General features: G+C 36.6%; 1 long non-coding RNA gene across 1 annotated transcript; it reads left to right on the forward strand.

Annotated features, from left to right (window-relative positions):
- Nucleotides 1-249: 249 nt before the first annotated feature.
- LOC132606300 (uncharacterized) lies at nt 250-3,281 on the forward strand. Its single transcript, XR_009569685.1, has 2 exons — nt 250-1,102; nt 1,477-3,281. It is a non-coding gene; the product is annotated as an uncharacterized LOC132606300 (long non-coding RNA).
- Nucleotides 3,282-10,669: the final 7,388 nt, after the last annotated feature.

Here is a 10,669-nt window from a genome sequence, read left to right on the forward strand (position 1 = left end):
AAAGAGCACCAACAAGTTCAAAGTAACTTTCCGAGTGCTAGTCCTGCCCGCGAAATATGAACCGTAACAAGTGGTACATGTTAAATTTTAGGAGAATCTCTCATCTCTTGGCACAACAAAAAGCAAACGCCTGTTGCTTTATCAACTACAATACTTAGCCTTGGATTGTTGTGGAACTCAACTACTATGGATGATGCACCAATTAATTGATTATGAACTATCTTATGAATCGGTTCCTATTTTCTGTGATAATACTAGTAAAATTGGCTTGTCTAAATATATTGGGCACCACTCTAGACGTGATCATGTTGAAAATGGTGATTTTACTGTAGAATTCGTAGATTCTAAAAATTAACTAGCTAATATTTTTACAAAACCATTGCTTGAAGAAAGATTTTGTTTCGTTAGAAATAGTCTTAGAATTACCATGTTTCAAAATGTATAAGTCTTACTTGCATTTTTTCTTTTCATTGTTTGTTTTATCTGTTTTTGTTTGTTTGTTTTAGTTTTGTTTTTTTACTTTTTCCTTGCCTTTAGTTAGTCTAGCATTAAAACAACCCATAATTAAAGTGTGAATGTACTTTCCCGCCTCCACTATTTACCATTATTACTCCTCTTCCCAATAAACCCTGACCAGTCACCTCAAATCCTTTTCCAAAGCAACCGTCCATCTTCCCTTTTTTTCTATAATGCTTCTCTCCTTTTTCACCCAAAAACCCTCATCCTATCTCCTCTCCAAAAACAACTCTTCCATAACCCTTCCTCCACAATGGTTAGAGTCAAGGGAGAAAGTTCCAGTTGTAGGCGATCTAGTCGATGACTATATAGTCTAACTGAAATTAAAGACCATGTTAATCTATCTGACTCGTCTAATAGTGAAGTTATTAGAAATCTTTTCAAAAAAAAACAAAGTGTTCCTTCATCTTCAAAAGAGAGAGCACTTAAGAAGTCAAAAACAGAGATCTGTGATGATTTTGGACCTGAGGACATGTAACTATTCTGGGGATATGTTGAGTAGGCTAGGTATAATTTGTTCAAGAAGCGTAGCATCACCACAGGTAGAGTTATCAGTCTTGAACAACTTAAAGATCATCATTACAATGTAAGTTGCCTCTTTAAGGCCTAAAAATTGTCTCTAGTCTTCTACTCTGTGAACCCAAAGTCTATGAAGAACCTATCAGATTGTTTTATGCTAATCTTAGGGCTTCTAAAGATATTGGGGACCTAGAGACTCTTTTAATGGGTACAAGAATTGTGGTAAATGATTTTCTGTTTGAAAAGGTGTTTGGTGTAAAATTTTCTAGAAAAATCGAGTTTATGCGAAATGGGTGTCCTGAGAATTTCGAAGTGTGTCTTGAGAGAGCCAAGGCATTTGTGTTAGAACCTAGCTCTGACTTATCTGAGTTTGGACCCTCAAGTCACTGTTTCATAAATCGCATTATGGCTCACATTGCTGCTACAACACTTTTGCCTCAGGTTGGATATTTAAGCTCAATTACCAATAGGGATGTCAATGTGCTCTATTGTCTAATCAAGAAATACAAAATCTACTGGGAAAATTGGTTCAAGGAGTACATGCTTGAAAGTGTTTTGGACATGTCACCCTCTGCCAGCCATCCCTATGGAATGATCATTTATCTCATCTTGAAGGACTTGTTCATTGATCTTATTGATTTTTGAGCAATAGAGGTTACAGCAACATATGATCATCACGCTTTTGCCAGTATGAACGTTGTCTTTACAGGTGATGAATGGACAAAGAAGGAAGCAATCAAGCAAAAACTTTTGCCCAAAAGTGATCCAGCTCGGGATGTCTCACAGGTTATGAGTCATGAAGTCATTGAGTTGAAACAGAATCTTGATGCAGTGGAAGGTCTCCTACAAAAGATTCAAGAAACTCTTGACAAAGTGTTGTGCTCTTCTAAGGAGGAAGGTGCAGATTTTGGGAAGCTGCGGATCAGTATGGAGGGATTGTTGAAGAAGGGAGTCAAAACAGTCAACAAGCTGATCTCAAGAGTCGACTCTCTGAACAGAGAAATTGCGAACTCCAATACTGAACTTTTTGTAACCATTTAAAACTCTCATTCTACCCTTTCCCACAACATTGAGACCTCCTACAATTCCTTCTCTAAGAGAATTATCAACACTTTCAGCTGATCTGTTAACTGTTTGCACAAATTTTTTTGTTGTTTGGTTAAGACATTCTGCATGTTTTGTTTTGTTAAAATTATGAGGACTGTTTGTGTCCATGCTAACTATGTGGCTAAGCAGATTCTAGGTGCTAATGTGATGTGTGTGATTATCTGTTATGTGTTTGCCTACTACGCTATTTCTTTGTGTTGTATATCTGTGTTTTCCTTTCTGATGATTTCAAAGGGGGAGAAGAGCAGCAAGAGCAGTAGTCAACTAATCAATGAGTGCATCACATATTTCAGGGAAGTAAACTGTCACACTCATTTTTGGTTGTCATCATAAAAATGGGGAGATTGTTAGCTTTGATTATTTACCGTAGTAATATTTGTCTTAACACTGTGGACGTGTAGGAACCAAAAAGTAAAAGGATGCACACTCAATAAGGTGAAGTCAAGCATAAGGAAAGCAGGAAGATATTCTATAGAATATCTTAAATCAAGGAGACAGACAAAGAAAACCTAGCTGGAGGAATCTCCGACATACAAGGCAAGAAGAACAATCATCTCATTTGAGTGAGAAGGTTACGGACAACCAATACAAAGTTGTCATGAAAAATACTACTCAACCAGTCAAGATCTCACCACCAACGGAAAGAGGATACAAAGGAAGAGCCGTGAAGATCTCAAGCTTCAGAGTATAGAAGGAAAGAAGACATCAAGGAAGATACAAGATCAATGGATTGAAGAAAAACTCCTTGGGTTACCTTAGAATGAGCCAATCAGAATCAATCCAATGGAAAGATTGATGCACTGCCCTCAAGATGTGAAGCAGCCAACTATATCAGAAGACCTCACAAGCCGAAGAAGACTCACAACTTCACTTGAGCAATAAATCTATTTACTCTTCATCTCGTAAAAAGCATTATATTCAAGTTGAGTCTTATAGTGTTAGAAAAAGAAAAGAGAGAATAGCTAGCTATACAGGTTGAGCCTGTAACTAAAAACTATTCAAGTTGGATCCAACGTTCAACTTGAATCATCTCTGTAATCAAGTTACCATACGGCTCTAAGGAAACCCCTGTAACCCAAGGGGACTGGATTAGGCACACCGGTGATCCTAACAAGTATAAAATTCTCTGTGTTCATTTATTTACTGCTTTAATATTACTTATCTTTAATTGCCTACTAACATCCTGTAGCTAAAGTTCATACGCAAAATGGCCTAGCTAAATCATTTATTAAGCGCCTACAATTGATAGCAAGACCACTACTTAAGAAAACATGATTGTCCACAACTGTTTGGGGTCATACTATCTTACATGCAACATCTCTATTTTGTCTCAGACCAACTCACTATAATAAATACTCCCTGTCACAATTAGGATTTGGTCCTGAACCAAATGTTGCTCATCTCCAAATCTTTGGTTGTGCTATATATGTGCCGGTAACACCACCACAATGCACTAAGATGGTCCCCAAAGGCTTAGGAATATATGTTGGGTTTGAATCACCCTCTATTATTTTCTACCTTGAACCATTAACAGAATATTGATTCACTATTCGATTTGCCGATTGTCAATTAGATAAAAATAAATTTCCTACGATTAGGGGATAGAGAAAATAAATCAAAAGAGAAATTGCATGGAAAGTTTCATCTCTATCTCATTTTGATCCTCGTGCCCCTATATGTGAACAGGAGATCCAGAAGATCATCCACTCATAGAAAATAGTGAATCAAATGTCAGACGCATTTACTAATTTGAAAAGAATAGCCAAGTCATATATCTCTACAGAGTATGTGCCTATCCAAATTGATGTCAGAAAGGGAAAATCTACTAATGTCATAGCATCTGAATCTTATACACTTCTAAAGCGTGGTAGATCATTGGGTTCCAAGGATAAAAATCCTAGAAAAAGAAGCACGAAAAATGATCAAAATGACACTATGAAATGATATCATGAAGAGATTCAAGATCTAATTAATCCTGATACTCCTGAAGATATCAGTGAACCTAAGACTCAAATGAGTAAAGAACTATCATTAAGTTCTACTGGTGATGGGATAGATTTGAATCGATAGAATATTATGGTGGATAATGTTTTTGGATATAATGTTGCATTAAATATTATGAAAGATAGTGAGGAACGGGAATTGAAGAATGTCGATGAAGATATGATTGACTAAAATTACAAGAGGCAATTCAATTAGAATTGAATTGACTTGCTAAACGTGAGGTTTTTGGACCAGTATTTCAAACGCTTAATGGTGTAAAACCATCTAGCCCCAAATGGGTCTTTGTACGGAAAAGGAATGAGAGAAATGAAATTGTGAGATATAAGGCATGCCTTGTTGCACAAGGATTCTCTCAAAGAACTGATATTGACTATGAAGAAACATATTCACCCGTTATGGATGCCATAACATTTTGATATCTCATAAGTTTAGCTATACATGAAAACCTTAAAATATATTTGATGGATGTAGTTACAGCTTACCTTTATGGTTAACTTTGATAATGAAATTTATATGAAAATTCCTGAAGGATTTAAAATGCATGAAGCAATTAGTTCAAAGTCTCGGGAGATGTATTCAATCAGATTACAAAGATCATTATATGATTTAAAACAATCAGAGTGCATGTGGTATAATCGCCTCAGTGAGTACTTGATAGATGAAGGTTATATAAATGATGTCATTTTTCCATGTGTTTTTATTAATTGCTGTTTATGTCGGTGACATAAACCTAATTGGAAATCCAGAAGAGCTCCAAAAGGCAATTGAATATTTAAAAAATAATTTGATATGAAAGATCTCAAAAAAAATAAAACTTTGTCTTGGTTTGCAAATTGAACATTTATCAGACGGGATCTTTATATATCCATCAATCTGCTTATACTGAAAAAGTTTTAAAATGATTTTAAATGGACAATGTGCACCCGTTAAGTACTCCAATGGTTGTTCACTCACTTGAAACGAATAAAGATCCGTTCCGACCTCAAGAATAAAATGAAGAGCTTCTTGGTCCTGAAGTACCATATCTTAGTGCAAATGGTGCACTTATGTATCTTGCTAATGCTACAAGACCTGACATATAGCATTCTCTGTTAATTTTCTAGCAAGATATAGCTCTTCTCCTACACGAAGATATTGGAACAGAATTAAGCATATACTGCAGTATTTGAAGGGAACTATCGATATGGGTATGTTTTATACTAAGAATAATAGTGCAGATCTTGTTGGTTATGCAGGTGCTGGGTATTTATCTGATCCACATAAAGCTCAACATCAAACATGTTATCTTTTTACATGCTAAGGTACTGCTATATCATGTCGATCAACAAAGTAGACCATTGTTGCTACTTCTTCGAATCATGTTGAGATAATATCTATTCGTGAAGCAAGTGGAGAATGTGTATGGTTGAGATTAGTGAGACATTTTATTAGAGAAATATGTGACCTGAAGTGTGATACAATAATACCCATAGTATTATATGAAGATAATGCTGCATGCATAGCTCAATTAAACGGAGGCTTCATAAAAGGGGATATAACGAAAAATGTTTCACCAAACTATTCTTCACACATGATCTCCAGAAGAATGTTGATATTGATGTGCAACAAATTCGTTCAAGTGACAATCTTGCAGATTTGTTCACCAAATCTTTGCCAACTTTAACTCTTGAGAAGATGATATTCAAGATTGGAATGTGAAGACTTCGATATCTGAATTTTGGTCTTCATCAGTGGGAGTAAAATACGCGATGTACTCTTTTTTCCTTAACCAAGGTTATGTCCAATTGGGTTTTCCTGGTAAATTTTTCAATGAGGCAGCTCTCAAAGAGTATTACTAGATATGTGTACTCTTTTTCCTTCACTAAAACTTTTTTCCACAGGGTTTTTTCTAATAAGATTTTAACGAGACACATAATCTAATTAATAGACATCCAAGGGGGAGTATTGTAAATATTAATGTATGTCTATCAAATTACTTGGAGAGAAAGTCAGTTAGTGTTTACTTGGAGAAAGTTAGTTAGATTGGTAACCAAGATAGTTACTTGGCCACCAAGTCATTTTTCTCTTATAAATAGGAGGTTCATTTGTAGAATACGAAGTATACAATAAAATCTCTCTTAATTAAGTTCAAAGTTGAATAATATATCAATCTCTCTTTATAAATTTGTCTTTGGTGTATTTACTTTATAGTCTTTATTTTATAACATACTCAACTATACAATTGGGGAATGAAAAATTTGAACACATAGGCTAGAATGAAACACAATGCAAAAAAAGAAAGAAAGAAAAGGAAGATCATCAAGAAATTTCAAGAGCCAAATCGATATTGAATTTACAAGAAAACCTTAACCTCTAGAAAATTGATCAAAGCTTGACACTTAGCTATATAAAGGATAATTGTGGTGCAGTGTAAAATTACAAGTTTCTTGTGCTTGAGCAAAATAAGATTGATCATAGTGGAACCCCTTCATTTGAAAGGAAATAGGATGTAGATTTGCCAAATGAGTATAAAACTGAGCTTGCACTTGCTTCATTATTCAAATTTTGCTATTGATGGCGATTACTCCCTTGTTTTCATTTAACATGTGGATTTAAAAGGATTTCTAAGGTTAGTTTTAATCAACTCAAGTTTTAAAGTAATCACTGAATTCCGCAGAAGTTTGAAAAATAAAAAAACACTAAATTCAACCCCTATTAGGTATTTTATTAATACATATTTATTTATTTAGAGTCTCATTGGGTTATCAAATATTGGCATTTTTTATGCACCTCCATGACCCAATTTCTCGGCCAGCTCGGTCCAATTTTTATAACCCCATTAATTGAAAAGGGATTTAGTTGTTATTTTTATCAATTACTTCCTCTATGTCGATTTGTTTGTCTTATTTTTCTTTAAGTCTATTCAAAAAAGAATGTCACTTTCTATATTTAATAACTCTTTATATTCAACATCTTACATGACATATTTAAGATCACAAGATTCAAAGAGCATTTTCGTACATTATACACATTTTTAGTTTAATCACAGAATTCAAAAGTTCTTTATTTTCTTAATTTTCATACCAAGTCAAAGACAAATAAATTAAAACAGAGGGAGTAATAGTTTAATAGATATTTTTTATAATTAACAATTAAATAAAATAGTTGTAAAAATATTTTATACACCTTTTGTGCATAGGATATAAAACTGAGGAAAGCACATAGAAATTAAAGACACAGCGTTGTTTCATCACAAGAATTACAACATTTCTGAACCCACAAGTCCCTTCTATCCACTATAAATAATTCTTCAAATCAATTCTTCTTTCTTATTTTCTCTCTTTAATTTCGTTCCTTTCCATTGGTTAGATTTCCTCCCTATTCGGAGAAAATTGAGTAGTCTTATGAGTAGACCATATTATGCTTACTCAAAAATAGATAAGGAAAACCCTGAAGAGATGCAACATAAAAGAGCACAGTTCTTGATTTACAAGTCTCTACAGAGAGCAGATTCTCTGTCTCAAAGAAAGAAGCCAATATGGTTAAAAGTGAAAGTCAGTAAATTGAAGACCAAGATTGGGGGGGAATTAAAGAGGCTGAGGAAAAGAGTCTTATTAACATTTTATGCAGCTAAAGCTTTGGCCTTCAAGAAATTTATTTGTAAGTTGAAATCTTTGAGCCATTTGCTTAAGAGTAGACATGCTATGGTCACTTGAAGTTTCCTTTCAATTCTTAGAACAAAAAATGTGGAAACAATAAGAGGTTTGCTTCCCATATTAGTGATACATTCTGATTGATCAATTGTTTTATTGTTTGATTTATAGTTTCTGTTTACCCTTAAAAATGGATAACGATTAAATTTGTAAGTGCTTGAGAGGATATGTGGTTAGATTAATTTATAGTGTAAGATAATAGAAAATAAATAGTAATATATTGATAAATAATAGTAAAGGAAACTTAGGAAGACAAGTTTGTAAGCTCTGCGAACTGGTCCGGTTTGGAGGTTACTTTCTCTAACTGAGCCAAAACACTTAACAAGATTTCACTGCCACTTTTTTTATTACAAAATGTGAAGAATGATGAAAAGCTAACTTAAAAAATGAGGGGGTAGACCTCTATTTATAGCTAACAATAGATGGGCCTTAGTACAATGTAAGAAAAGGCTCTTCTAGAAAAACCCTAAAATGGATAAGGTTGCGTCCGTACGATCTGACACCCGAACTGTTATCAGCGCAAATGGCAGAACGGTCAGATGACGTGTGGCTTGTTACATAACGGATTCTCCGAGCCTATGTTGAGTGTGCTCTCTTCAGGCTAGGGTTTTCTGTGCCCATCAACATACCCTCGGTTTTGACACAGATTCAAATGCACTCACGACCCCTCGGATTTCATTCCCATCGATTGCTAACGACCATACTCTTCCTCGATCCCATATCGGACGGCTTTAAACTTTACCCGATTCTTACCGGGTACAAGTTGCTTCAGTTTTTATCGTATACCGATAGTCCCCACACTTCTCGGAGCGAAGTTTTGCCGAAGTGACGGGAAGTGGAACAATTGCCTCGGTGACTTCTATAGTAAGCTTTTACTTTGAAAACAAGCGGGAAATGAAACATCCTTTCATGTCACGTCCCTCTGACTTTGGGCACGTGTCTCCTTCCAGTTGGATGGCTTCGACAACCGCTTCAGGGTCACGTCCCTTTAGGCCACATCCCTTCAGGTCACATCTCTCTGACTTCGGACATGTGTCCCTTCTTGGTTGGATGACTTCGGTAACCACCTCAACATTTTCTCTATATAAAGAGTCACAGTGATTCCATTTCTTTATTTTTCACTCCTTTCTTTCATCCTTCGTCTGTCCTTGCTCATCTTCGAATCTTTGTTCCGAAATTTTGTATCTTCGAAAAGATGTTGAGAAAACACTTCTGAGGTCCCAAAACCTTCTTCATTTTCTGGAAAATCTTCTTAAACCTTCCTTAACTCCATTTGTTCATCTCCAGATCTTCATATCTTTATATTTTAGCCTTCAAATCTTCATACTTCATCCCAGACCTTCATATCTTCATATTTTCATCATCCAAACTTAAGAAATGGCAACGAATACCGACTCTGCTTCCCAAAATATTCCTTCGATTTCTTCTCCGGCTACCGATCCTGTTGTCAGCCCCGGCACAAAACACAAACCGTTACCTTCGAACCGACGGCCAAAGACATAATACCATCGAAATTCAATTTCAATCGCGAATTCACCATTGAAACGGCCGTAAAGACATCTGACCAGGGTTTCGACGTGAGACGTTACCCATCCTCGATTAAAGAAAAGCACCTCTCCCGAGTCCAGACTGAATGTGGCTGGGAGAACCCCCACATACATATTTTTTCTCCCGATGAAGACTAGTCAATCACCGACTTCAAATAGGGGCTTTCATACATTTATACATATCCTTTCACCCTCCAATAGATTCGGTTATCTTCGATATGTACCGGACATATAAATTATACCTTGCTCAAATAGGTCCGAACATTTGGAGGATCTTGGCCTGCCTCCGTATTTTGGCTAATAATGCCACAACCAACTTTACCTTGCACCAGCTGATCCGGTTATATTGCTCAAGGATCTTTCGCGGTGGTGTTATAAAATTCGCCAAATGAGAAAGGAACCCCATTCTTTCCTGTGTAGATGAGAACACGGATCGGGGCTGGCACGAACGTTTTATGCGGGTTACGACCAAGGACATTATACCGGCGGATTACATGCCTTTCCCCAAAAGGTGGGATGACATGTGTAAGTTTCATGTGGTTATCTCCCTTTTACATGTCTTCGAGCATTTCTTCTAACATTTTCCTACGTTGCAGCCGATGAATGGCTTTCGGATGCGATTCTCGGATTTCCCAGATGGATTGAAAAAATCATCGGTCAACACTCGTACGAAGAGCGGACATGTAGAGAGTTGTCCCATGACCGATGGATAGCGGAGAATCATAGTATCTTTTTCCTCCCTTAATTCTTATCATTCTCTCTCGTTCGACTTTAATCCGACCTAATCCTTCGATACCCAGGCTTGGGCAAGGGCTCTTCGACCCCACAGCCTGCACCAGCAGATGAGCCCGCTATACTGGGTTCGGATTTTGATATATCAAGATCAGCACAGTTCATTGCCGAGCTTGAAAAGAAAAAAGAAAAAGACCAAGTCTAAGGGTCAGAAAAGAAAGAAAAGCTTGAAGGATGCCGTAGGTTCATCCGAAGCTCGAGGCATGAGGGATGAGCCCAAGGATAACATTTGGATCGCAAATGTTGTATTGGGGCCTTCTATTGTTGCTGCTACTGGGGCCGAGACAGCTTCGATGGAGGTTCTAGAGAGGAGAACCGCGGCTAATTTGCCGAGCCTAGTCACAGGTGGGGAGGATAAGGTTCCTTCCCCCCCCCCAATAACTTAATATATCAAAGCCCCTATTCCACTAAGGTCCGTTGATTTTATTGATATTACAGGTAACACTTTACCCGAGGTGGTGCCTTTGGTGAAAAGGGCACAAAGGGCCGAGG

The sequence above is a fragment of the Lycium barbarum genome, chromosome 8 (assembly GCF_019175385.1).
Source record: "Lycium barbarum isolate Lr01 chromosome 8, ASM1917538v2, whole genome shotgun sequence".
In the NCBI taxonomy this organism is placed as follows: Eukaryota; Viridiplantae; Streptophyta; class Magnoliopsida; order Solanales; family Solanaceae; genus Lycium; species Lycium barbarum.